Here is a 13,318-nt window from a genome sequence, read left to right as displayed (position 1 = left end):
AAGAATAATTCTCTGAAAAACACACCTGTAGAATGCGTGACAGCTCACACTGACCACAAGACGAGTATGACATATAAACGGGTAAGTCCCAATAATTACACTGCTTGTTTAAATGGCTTAATAATGAATACAAAAACAAAGACAGGGTACTGGCCTTTATGCAGCAGCTACTTTTTTAAAGAAAAGGTGTGCATGTGTGTGCTTTTCAAGAAAGAGAAAACTGCTGTCAATGCTCTCCTTCAAACAAGGTTTTCTTAAAGCTAGCTATAGCCTAGCCTACTATACTGATTGCTAAAACTAGCCATATGTATGCACACAATCTTCTCAGAGAGGTCAGCTAAATGTGTGATTTTGTTTTTCTTGTCAGTCATAAGCAAAGTGATTTGAGTTTGGTGTAGTGACAGGCTAGTCTCGCTTTGCCAGACCTTCCTCCACAGCGCTGAGAAGGAGGGCCTGGCTAGTCCACACAGCATTCAGGGATGCGATATTACGAATCCCACTATGGCAACGCCAAGACCCGCCCTTCAATAGCATTCACACACTACAATTGGCCAGGCATCCATGCTTACATGTACAGGTCCTATCCCCCGACCAATCACCTAACCCTAACCTTAACCAATCGGGCTGCTTCGTAGGGCGGGTCTTGGCGTGGCCATAGTGGGATTCGTAATTTTGCTTCAGGGATGGGAGAGAAACGTGCTCTGGTTTATTGTCATTTCTTTAAACCAATCACAATCGTCGTGACTGAACCTCGGGAAGGAACTTGGTGGAACATGTGTATGTTCAAAAGTAGTTTTAGTCGTGCAACAGAAAACTCAGATTGGACAGATAGGTCTAGCTGTCTGTCTGGATTTACCCTGCAGAGATCTGAGGAGCAGTTAACCATAGTCCTCATAAATCCTCCGGAATTTAGAATTCCAACACAAACAAAGCGGAAGGTAATGGACATCTGGCCGAAAATATGGACATACGGGGGAATTTCCGGTGGCAACGGAGCAATCCCGGAAGTGGAAGGTCGTGGATATAGACTAGTGATAGGCCCATAGCAGTAACTTGTGGTTTTAATCATTAGCTTAGGGTGTTTTCACATATAGTCCTCTTTGAACGAACCAAACTCAGTCCTCTTAAAGTGGACCAAAAGGTGGACCAACAGAAAAGGGACTCAGTTCTTTTTGTGTTTACATTGTCAATTTACTTGAAAGAGGACGCAGTTGTCTTTCTGGTCCACTTCAGCTCTGATGGGACATCAGGGCTAAAATATATTGGCAAAATGCAAAAGGGCAAAGCGAACCTGAAGCATGTTTTGTTCACAATGCACAGGGGAAGAGAACCGTAACGCGGACTTGAAGCGAACCGTTGGTTCCAGAGGGGTCTGAGTCCCTTTGGAGTGTTCGCATATGCGCAAAAAATGCTGACTAATAGGTCTGAGTTCTTTTAGAGGGCTGAAACGGACCAAGTGGGAAAACACAGTTAGTAAGAACAATAGCTGAGGCATTTTTTCCTGCTTTACTTTTAAAAGTAGGTAGGCTACTTAGCCTAAATAAAGAACAGTGGCTGCAAACTTATTATTATTTCCATTTCTTCTTTGTTATTTCTGAATGTAAACTCTGCTGTAGCATTTGTAAGGCACTGTGGATAGTAGTACCAGCTAAACATAAAAATTGTTTTTTGAGAACCCCTAACAATCTTACATAACTGAGAACGTCAATCTGCCCCTGCATTTCTTTTACCATATGACTCAGTACAAACAGAGAAATGAGAAAAGCAAGGAGGCTTTTTGTCTTTTTATCCACTAGATGGCAACCCAAGACCAATAACTCACAGGTTGAACCTGGTACCAGGCTGCTGTTTAGGGCATACAGCTTGAATTACTGCGACATTGCTGGGCTGCTGTTTGGGATTGGAATGTCATTAATTCAAGCAGGAGGTTTATTAGCGTGCAGAACTCTTTGTGATGATCCCTGATTCTCCCTGAGCACTGTACCACTGTTCATTCTCTCCCTTTCTCTTTGAGTTTACACACACACACACACACACACACACACACACACACACACACACACACGATTGCTCTGGCATTCATTAAGTCCTGCCTGTAATTGAGTCTAAATAAGTGTGTACTTATGTTGGATAGGAGCTGTGAGAGCAAAAACACAGACAACACTGATCTGCATTCTGCATACAAAACATGACAGCGGAACTTATTCTTTATTTACACTTAATGCTGCAATAATTTGATTTTAATTTTGTAACAATCTATCCAAAGGACATACTTGTCCCCTTCCATCTAAACAGGGTCAGAGGTCACACACTCAAAATGTTATAATAAAAAAACAGAAAGTGTAAAAACATTGCAACCAGCAGTACGTTTACATGCACACCAATATTCCACTATTATTCCGAATATGACAATATTCAGAATTTGATACAGGTCCTGTAAACAGCATATTCCGGTTGGATATTCCAAATAAGGCCTTTTGCCGAATATACCATTTTCCGATTAAGACATGTGGGATATGCCGGTACTATTCAGGTTTTAGAGGCATTCTTTGGACATGTATACAGCGCATTTGGAATATGCACCTCAATCTGGGTTTTTACTGCAGGCTTACGGTCAGCTCTGTGCATTACTATTGTTGCTGTACACAAATCAACCAGCCAACAGTTTGCAAGGCCGCAGACCCGTAAGAAGGAAAAACACAGCTACTTTTAAACATGATCATAGACTTGGATATCAACAGGTTTTTGGAAATGCGTACACATCGCTATGCCAACCTTTTCAAGAAGCTGGTTAAAGGAATGAAAGAGGGACGCTGTGTTCGCATGGTCCAACAAGTCCGCCACCGCTGGTAAACATTGAAAAAATCATATTTTGTATGGCTACATGTAAACGGGAATATTAGTGGAATATTGACTTTCATTAGCCATGTAAACAGCTTAGTTGGAATATCGTCTTTTCAGAATTCGGGCAGAAAACGGAATACATGCAGTGTTTCCTTCTCTTCTACACACACATTCACACAGATAGATAGAGAGAGAGAGAGTGATGGAGACCTTTGCCATGGCTAGCCAGTGCTATTGATTGTCAGTCCATTTGACATTTTGGTCATCAGGTTATTTAAGGGGAGCGGGAATTTCTGCCCAACTTTTGCGGTGACCTTTTTATGAAGTCTTATCATCGGTGTGTGCTGAAGAGTGTGTAGCCTACACTGCTAAACATTTACTGACCGAGAAATCAAAAAGAGAAACAATGGGACTTATTAAAGGAATAGTTTGACATTTTGGGAAACACACTTATTCACTTTCTTTTTGAGAGTTCAGTGAGCGGATAAACACCACTCTTGTGTCTCTAGTGTAAGAAAGCTAGCGCGAGCGGTCAGTTAGCTTAGCTTAGCATAAAGAGTTAGCTTAGTCAGCACAAAGACGTTTTGTTTATGTACTAATTAAACAAAGATGAGATCATGTGTTGATTAGTTAGTTCATGAATGTTGGTAAGTGGATGTTGTTACCTTTGAACAGAACCAGGCTAGCTGTTTCCCCTTGTTTCCAGTCTTTATGCTAATCTAAGCTAACCGGCTTCTGGCTCCAGCTACATATTTAGTGCACAGACATGACATGTTGTCTTCTCTGCTTTGACAACCCAGGTTTTCCCTTCTATTTAAAGTTTACCACTACCACAGACAGTATGCAATGTACAGACAATCAATAGACTTGGACTATAGGTTGAAGTAGTATGACAAAATAAATAAACTGACAGATTAGCATTACTCTGTGTGTGAATGTCATAGCTTTCGACTTAAACGTGACTGGCCTGATTCTTTTGTAAACCTAAATTAACTGTTTTTGTCCAGCAAAAACAACATTGACGTATTATCACCTTTTATGTTTTATACGACAAACTTTAGCATACATTTGCCTAGTATAGTAATAATAGCAATTTTAACATTTGTTCGGAGTCGTGTTTCTGGTGACCTGGTGAATGTAAGTCCAATATTTACTCGCTTTTAGCTCTGTTTTTGGTCTCCACCAACTCCTGAGGGGAATAGCTGGCTTTTTTGTCGTCCACTATGCTCAACGGCTAGTCGCTAACTGTCTCTGTCTGCTGTTTGGTGCTCAGCAGGTAGTGTATAGTTTTTTTCCAGCTTTATTTTGAGCCCTTTCACATTGTCAAGGGATACATTGTAATAATAGAAATATCAACCATAGCAGCTTTAAGTGAGATTTAAATTAATCAATCGATTTTGTTTGTCACATGAAAATGGTACAGTTTCAGTGAAATGAAATCCCATCAGCTCCTTCAACATGTGAGTATACATATATGTCATAGACTACACATATAACACTATGTGATGATCTAATATTCTCTGTTCCCCCTCCTCTCTTCCGTCAAATCTGGCGGAGCAGCTAATAGTGACAAATTAATGACCCTGCCAACATATAGATCCCGACCAATCATCTCAGGACTTCTCATTCTGTCATCTAGTGGGTGCTTGGTCTAATAGAGGCAGCACCCAGAGTCATTAGACCCCCTCCCCCAACTCACAGCCACCCCCATCCTCTGCAGACTCCTCAAAGGAAATTATCTCCCCCCCACACACACACACACACACACACACACACACACACACTTGTCTGTTCTCCAATCTAACTCCATCCTGTCACGTCCTCCTCCTCCTGTCCATGTCATGCCTCCCAATTTCCATCACCCATTCATCATTTGAGTTTTCCAATCCCCACTGCAGCCCTGACTCTCCATCACAGCTTCCATAGAGATGGTAATGTGACATGAAGAGGATGGTATCTACGAGCCACTGATCGGCATCAAACGAGACACACTTAGATGCCCCACAGATACTCCACCGACCTCCCCCTCTTCCTTCTTCTCCTCATCGCCTCAACTCATCTTTTAATGGATGGTTGTTTTTTTGGGAAAAAAATTTAAGGTTTCCCACATCAATAGCAGTCATAGTCCATAGACTGTTTAAGGCATAGACTAAAGCAGAGAGTGGTTTAGATAGATAGATAGATAGATAGATAGATAGAGAAGGGTTCAGATAGATAGATAGATAGATGTAGCTGCTGTTGTGTCTGCATGGAAAGGCGACCCTGAAATGGGACCCTGACAGCTGGCCAACAGGTGGCCACTGACAGACCCTCTCTCTTCATTGTGCCTAGAACAACCAAGACGCACACACACACGCACATTCTCCTCAGACTCAGCACCCAGGGCATCAGGTAAAGGAGGCTGACCAAAAGGGGGGGAGGGGTGTTTGTGTGCGTGTGAAAGTGTGTGTGTGTGTGTGTGTGTGGGGGGGGGGGCCAGGCCTAGCAAGCACCTGTCTGATGATCCCACCTATGGCAGAGTTGATGGTGAGTAATGTTATAGGCCCCCCTGAAACCACATTAGTCCTATACACCACCTGGACTGACACTGACAAACGTGTGTGTGTGTGTGTGTGTGTGTGTGTCCATGTCCATTGAAGTTTAAGCATAGATCTATGTATTTAAGTCTAATGACATTATTTTTATAATTTGAGGTATTTTATCGCTTCATACTCCGAACAAATCTTTCATATTTTACGTTCATTATCATATTATATGTATTCTTCATATTCTACACTTGCGCATCCATTCTTTTTTTTTTTCCAGATTCTGATTTCATTGACTCAAAAACATGGGTACAAAAAGTGTCTTATCATGGGGAAAATTGTATTGTATTGTAATGGTAACCCTGTTTAGGCCAGAGTGCACTGGATGCCATCCAGTCGATGGTTCCCATAGAAAAGCTCAGGGAAGCTGCTGTGCGCTGCACTTGATCGGAGGTGGGGAAGTTAATCACATGTGCATTAGCCAAACCAACCAGTCTCTTTCCTCTTGAAAAATCAAATCAAGTATAAATCTCACCTTTATGTTTAGTATCTGCTTAACCTGCAAACTATATATATATATATATATATATATATATATACATACACATATATATATATATATATATATATATATATATATATATGTGTGTGTATATATATATATATATTTGTATATATATATATATATATATATATATCTATATATATATATATATATATGTGTATATATATATATATGTGTATATATATATATATATATGTGTATATATATATATGTGTGTATGTATGTATGTGTATATATATATCAGTGGCGATTTCTTTAAGACTGCAAGGGGAGATCAGCTTCCCCTTAAATGTCAAAAAATGAATGGTCAAATATGTACTATTGTGTTAACATTTTATAGACAAAAAATGCGTTAGAACACATTCATCTTGAAGATGAGTTCATTCAGAATCAGCTACATATAGCAGGTTGACTGACTCGATTTCCTTCTCATACATTAACGTAGAGTCACAGTGCACTTCCCTGTTGAAGCCTGCCGTCCATTGACTTCAATGGGGCTGCTTTGAGCAGTTTTTTTCAGTGCTTCGAAACTAGACGGTCATTGGATAAATGCCCACGGGCGTCTGTGGGGGTCAATGGAGGAGTGGGCTGGCCTGGACTCTAGGGCTTCTGCGTGATGATTGGAGGGTCTGTCTGTCGAAAGACTGCATCTCCCTTTTTGATTGACAGCGATTTTGTACTATAAAAAGTCGCTGAAGCTGTTTGAGCAGAGCTCAGCTCAGTCCCATCGCGGATTTTGCAAGTGTAGTCGAAAGACGAACTGCTGCAACCTATTTCTTGGTATTTACTTAGCGAAATTGCTAGCCAATTTTCATCATATATTTCATACAAGTATACATCACATTCCTTGTTTCAGTTGAACCTAAGTCCCACATTTCCTCCTTCGAGTTTAATATTGTTTTGTTAGATCGTTTGTTCATTCATTCATTCATGCAGTAGGCTAGGCTAGTGTCCTAGGGATGAACTAGCCAGCTAGCAAACTGCACACGATGGCAGACAATAGGCTCGTTCGAGATGAGCCAGGTCTGCGCAGAATCGATCACCAGCGATCGCCGCGTAATGCATGCCGGTTAGATTTGTGTACGACTTGATCCCATAGACAGTATATAAGAGTGGACCAACAGATCCCGTTGCTCTGGACGGAGACCAGTGAAGGATATTAGAAGCACTTTTCTGGTGATGGCTAGCGTTACTGCGCAGCCTCCAACTGAGAGAGACGATGTAAATGTGTCGTGAGCAACCTGTCAAAGTTGTTAGTCTTCTGGTAGCTGTGCCAAGAGAAATCTCAATCATTCCGAATATTGCAGAGACAGAGAGCGTAAGTATATGTAAGGAGATAACATAGGCACAGGCTAATTATTGCTAACTAAAATGCTAATTAACATTAGTAATTACACTTAAACAGCTAATGTGAGACGAAACTGCCTGCGCGCTTCTCCTGTACTATATGGTAATTCCTCTACTATGCGACAGTAAGTCCCGTGGTTATGACACAATCATTAGCCTATTTTTACAAAAACGTCTGCTACGGAGCCATAACGTGAGGTACGAGGTAATGGAGCCTTGACTTGCTCTGACGTCATGCACGCGTGGGCAACGATAACCTCACGAGATCAAGGCGGCCGCAGTTCTGAGACGCAGGCAGCGCAATTGCTTTTCACCGACTGCAAGACCCGGATGGGCCCAGGGCGTGCTGGGAAACGCCAGCCTCTCAGCTGATCTAACAGCTGATTGGTTCAGAATCGACTCAACATGATGACGTTTTATATAAACTTTCTTTTATTTTGAATTGGAGGGATTTTAATTGCTATTTGTCTGATTTAAAGGTTTATTCTGTAAAATCCACATGTTGTGTGGCTGGTATTTACGTTTAGAAGTCAGAGAGACTAAATCCGTTCAGATTACAGATCATCTACAGTCTGTTGTTAATTAAAATCAGCAACAGATCGCATGTAGAGAATTTTGACAGCTACTCTGTCATAATTAAAACAACTGGAGACTGTGTACAAGCTGATATATGAGTCCGATAACATTTTATTAAATCGGAATCGGACCACAGTGTTTCTGTGACTTCCTGTTCAGCCCGAAGGCCGCTGGAATCGGCTGGAAGCTGTCCGACTTGACAGCGGATTTTTGTCACTTTACAGGCGAGGCGCAGTTCATCTCAAACGAGCCTAAAGCTAATATTGTCGACCTGATTTTGGCAAAGCCATTTGAAAGTCTTCCTTACGAGGAAGGGCAGATCAACACCTACGTAAGATTGATTTAGTGCAAAAGATAGGGCAAAGTAACAGGTCCTTTCAGCTCTCCTGGTATGACAGTTAGCTGGCTGACTGAAAGTGCCATGACAAAGAAAATGTACTGCTGGCCATGCCTCTTGATGAAACCATCTCATCTTATAAATTATTATAATTATAATTATTATTATTATTATTATTATTATTATTATTATTATATAATATCCAGTATATTATTATAATATTATTATAAATAAATGGAATATATATATGTGTGTGTGTGTGTGTGTGTGTGTGTGTGTGTATATAAGTGTCTTTACTTTCTAGCAGCCTCCCACAGATGCCAATAACCAATTTCACTGCAGCTTAAAGTGGGAATCTTCCCAGCTTCCCATAAACCATACTAATTCTTAAGGTACGCTTACAGAATTTCAGGAGTTGCTTTAACAGTATCCTTTTTTTAAACCCACACTTATTGTGTACAATAACATAATTCATGTGATTGATCTAGCACAAAGATCTAAACAAATATCTGCAGATAAATCTAATTTTCTACATTTTCTAATAAGGGTGAACAAAGCAGCCCTGTTTCCATGCGCTTGTCATTCACTATTATAAATAAATCATAAATGATTAATATCAATCAGGTTGAAATGAGTAGATGTGAATACAAACTCCATACTGTTATAACCCATATATGATTCCAGCTTGTTTGTTGTGGTGTTTGGATACCTTTTTTCTAACCGTTGCCCTGTCAGGGAAATGGATCGTTGTAGTTCCATCTTATCTTACTGTAATTTCAGTTGCAGTTCATTTGCTACATCTTAAGTCAACCAGCGTCCATTTGGACACTGTGAGAGGATCTATTGAGTGAGCGTCTCTTCCTCACATCACACAAGGGCTTTTAATCCTAAGGAAGACAACATCTTGAAATCATACGTCTTGATCGAACATGCTTTGACTGGGTGTGCAGGCTTTGTTCGACATAAAGTAGCTATATGCGGAGTTTGTCATAAGCAACACCACCAAGCGGTTGCACTATACTCTTTGGAGATTTGCGTTAACAGGGGGGGAAGGCCATGGGACATGTCTTATACTTCCTGAGTTCCCCCCTCCCTCCCTCTACACACACATTTCCTTGTCATCTCCAGAGGACAATCCTCCTCTTCCTTACCATGTGTCCTCCAGCCGTCCTAAAGACCTGCTCTTATCCTCCACTCATTGGCTCCCAGTCACTAATTACACACACACACACACACACACACACACACACACACACACACACACACAGGTGCACACATCTCATTAGCGATCACTCTAACAATACCCTGAATGCCCTCTCAGAATCTCTCTGATGGTTGGTAATTCTCTTTTTCTCTCGCTCACCCTGTGCACGCGACCTCCTCCTTTCTCCCCCTCTGTGTGGGTTACGTCTCACTGGATTTATTGTCATGGAATTGTTATCTGATATTCACGCAGCACACTTGGGATCCAGAGAGGAAAGAGAAGAGAATGTAAAAAAAGAAAGAAAAAAGAAACAAAAACAAGGGAAGAGAGTAAATGTGATATTCACACTGTCTCCAGATCCAAGCTGCCTCTGAGCAGGTCCCCCAAGTGTGTTAAATTTAACGATAGACTGTCCAGTAACATGAAGCGCACAATAGGTGTACTTCAAGGATCAATGTTAGGCCATAAATAAGTAAGCCGTATGGAAGTGGACATGGCCACCGTAACGCCACCCATTGGTTTATGGACTACCCTGAGTTTGGCAATTTGGCTGTCACGTCTTATTTTGTTGTTTACTATTACCAGTAGTCATATTTCTATTAATATTATAGTTGTTAGTGCTATTATTGTTGTTTCTGTGCATATATGTGTGTGCCTCTATCCTCACTTTCTATGTATCATTTTGTCATGTGGATTGTTTACTGTGATTTCATTATGCTGGTCTGTTGTGAAAACAAGACTCTATTTCACGTCTGTTCATCCTGGGAGAGGAATACCTCCTTGGTTGCTCGCGAGTTTTTGTTTTCATTTTCTCCAATTAAGGAGTTTTTTGGGGGACTTTTTTCCTTGTCTGATGCGAGGGACAAAGACAGAGGCTGTCGTTTGCTGTGCAGATTGTAAAGCCCTCTGAGGCAAACTTGTAATTTGTGCTATTGGACTATATAAATAAAATTGACTTGACTTTTTTCTGAACCAGACCTGAACATATATGGACGAGAGAGTGGAGTCAAGTTATTGGCTAGCGCTAGCTTGGTTAGCAAGGTGCATCTGTATTCACGTTCACTGTGATATATTATGGGAATGCTAATTTTGGCTCGGAAAACAGACTTAAAACATAATGTACTTACCGGAATAAATGAACGGCCGACCGGTTAGTAGGTACAACCTACTGCTGAACAAGACATTTTTAGGTGACCGAATTGTTAAAATTAGCTTTTATTGGGAAACACCCTGTAACACCCAAAAACAAGTTCACAGCTATTTAAATGTACTCAGTGCAATGGATACACACTGCTCAGCCTATCCTGGTTGCCGTGGTAGCAACTAGTCAATCTCAAGGCTTTATTGTGTATTTTACTTTACTGGGAGCATTTATAAAAAAAAAATGTATAAGATTTGTGGTTTGATCGGTCATGTCTTAATTTCAATATTGGCGAGACGAAAGACATGTTTTCTTCCCTCTATGGACAAATAATTATATTAGATTAATAGCTTAGTGTTTATGTAAATAGTAGTATAGTACAATAGTACACTATAAGGGAAAATTGGAAGTGCTCAACAAATACACCTCAATATACTCACTTTATAATATATTACAAATACATATGCAAATTGTAAATGTGTTGTAAGTACACTGAGGTAAGTCATGTATTACGTCTTACTTTCTAATTACTATTAGTAAACTTTATTTACAGAAAAGTATAAAGTTTACTTAATTTTTACATTGCATACACAGGACATTTTAAGGGGGTGATAGAATGCAAAACCGATTGTACCTTGTCATAGTTGAATAATGACAGTTTAGTGGGTAAATAGGACATACATAGAACCTCAAAATCCCATTGACACCTCTTTCCTCTGCAAATCTCACAATTTGAAACTGCCTCTGAAAACGGGCAAATCTCAACGAGCCACCGAGTTGACGTCAACAAACTGTAAATATACTAGTTATGCCGAAATTGAAGGTAACTAGCCGCGATCTGTACACATAGGATTGAAGGGACAGTAGCAGCTAACAAAACTCCTAATGTTCACAAAAATGCATTAAATTGAAATTGGACACCATTGTTAGCTTTATAAGACCTTGGGTTAGATGTTATATAAGTGGCATGACTAAATTCAAACTGTAACTAGAACTGCAAGCAGTTATGACGGGGCCCAAGCCACCCACGCCAGGCGCCCCCGACGCCCCGGGGAGCGCACAAAAGCGGAACCCGAAGCCGGGCGGCGGGGAGGCAAACGTAACGGTCAACAGTTCACCTCCATGCATATACAGACTACCTTTAACAATGATATACGGATAGGATTGGAGATGAAAAGTTCAACTGACAAGTTACCGCGATCAGCTTCGTGGGAAATTAAGAATCAATGCCACCGACATAACCAATGACAGACTCTCCACTTAGCACCAACTGCAATGTTTAATTGTAAATGAATGTAGCCTTCTGGCAGTCTGGCACACATGGGTGCTCAGTATTTTCATCGGCGCCTATGAATGGTGTTGATTTTGGATTGAAAAAGTGAGCGAAAAGAGTTGCATTTGTCCACTGTGAAGGTTGTGGAAACTTTGTCAAGTGGCTTAAGAAGTTTGTTTATTGTAAAAAACCAGAGGAGCACGCAAAAGTGAAAACCAAAACGTAACGTAGGAGGCAAACATCAGTAAATATTGAGAAGTGTGAGCTTGGCGTTTGGCGTTGATAGCATTTATTTTGGCCGAGATATGGCAAAGTTGGTGTTTTCATAGTTAGCTACACAAATTTGTTTGTGTGTAATATGCGCAATTTTTATCCTATCAAAATTCTTTTCATTAACTTTTTGTCAAGCCCATCTGGAGATGATAACTGCCAAATTCCTTCCCAATCGGTCGCACGGTCTAGGAGGAGTTCGAAAAAGTAGGTTTTTGATAAATCTCAATTTTTCACGCATAAAAGTTTATCACGTGATTCATTTGGATCCAGGGAACGCGTGGATACCATATTTGGAAGAAAAGCTCTTGTTCCAAATAGGGCCATTTTCACAGGGTAGTTAAGGACACATAAAATAGCATTTGAGCAATTTTCAGCCCAACCAATGTTACATACCCTATTAGAAGACCTTAAGGAACAGTGTGAAATACCCTATATAATCATTCTATCACCCCTTTAAGTGTGTAAAATATATTCAAATGATGCCATCACTAGTTGTACAAAATGAGCATTTCTACTGAACACTGTGTGTCAAAGGCTTTTAATTGTGCAAGAAATAATGCTGGTCTTTAAGCAGTACAAATAGAACCTGAGTTGACTCAACATTAAAAGAAAACTACTAAAAACAATTGTTATATGTTTTAGGAACAAAGCATATTCTCAAGGCAATCACTAATCCTTGTTTCATTGTTTGTCAAATCCACACAAAAAAAAGTAGCATATCAACCAAATTAACCGGTCTTCTTTTTCTCTGCATCCCTATCTTCATCCCTCTTTGCATCCCTCTCTTCATCCCTTTCTGCATCCCTCTCAAAAATCCCTATCTTCATCCCTCTCTGCATCCCTCTCTTCATCCCTTTCTGCATCCCTCTCTGCATCCCTCTCTTCATCCCTTTCTGCATCCCTCTCTGCATCCCTCTCTTCATCCCTCTTTGCATTCCTCTCTTCATCCCTCTTGGCAGCCCTCTTTGCAGGCTTATTTGCATTCCCCTCTTCATTGTTGCATTTTTTCTGTATTGCAGCTTTCACTTCCTCGTCTGTTGTACCAGGATATTTCTCCTTAATTGCGTCTGTAGGAGTTAATGGATGAGAAATTATTTGAGCATTAGCGCCAAATCTTGATCAAGCAGCTTCATTTGGTTACACTTTTCAAGCACTGAATTAAAAAAGCAATGCAGTGTACAAATACAAGCTGAACAAGTATTCAACCATTAGAATTATGTTAATGGGTCAAAG

The sequence above is a fragment of the Sander lucioperca genome, chromosome 22 (genome assembly GCF_008315115.2).
Source record: "Sander lucioperca isolate FBNREF2018 chromosome 22, SLUC_FBN_1.2, whole genome shotgun sequence".
NCBI lineage: Eukaryota > Metazoa > Chordata > Actinopteri > Perciformes > Percidae > Sander > Sander lucioperca.
This window is presented reverse-complemented; position numbering follows the sequence as displayed.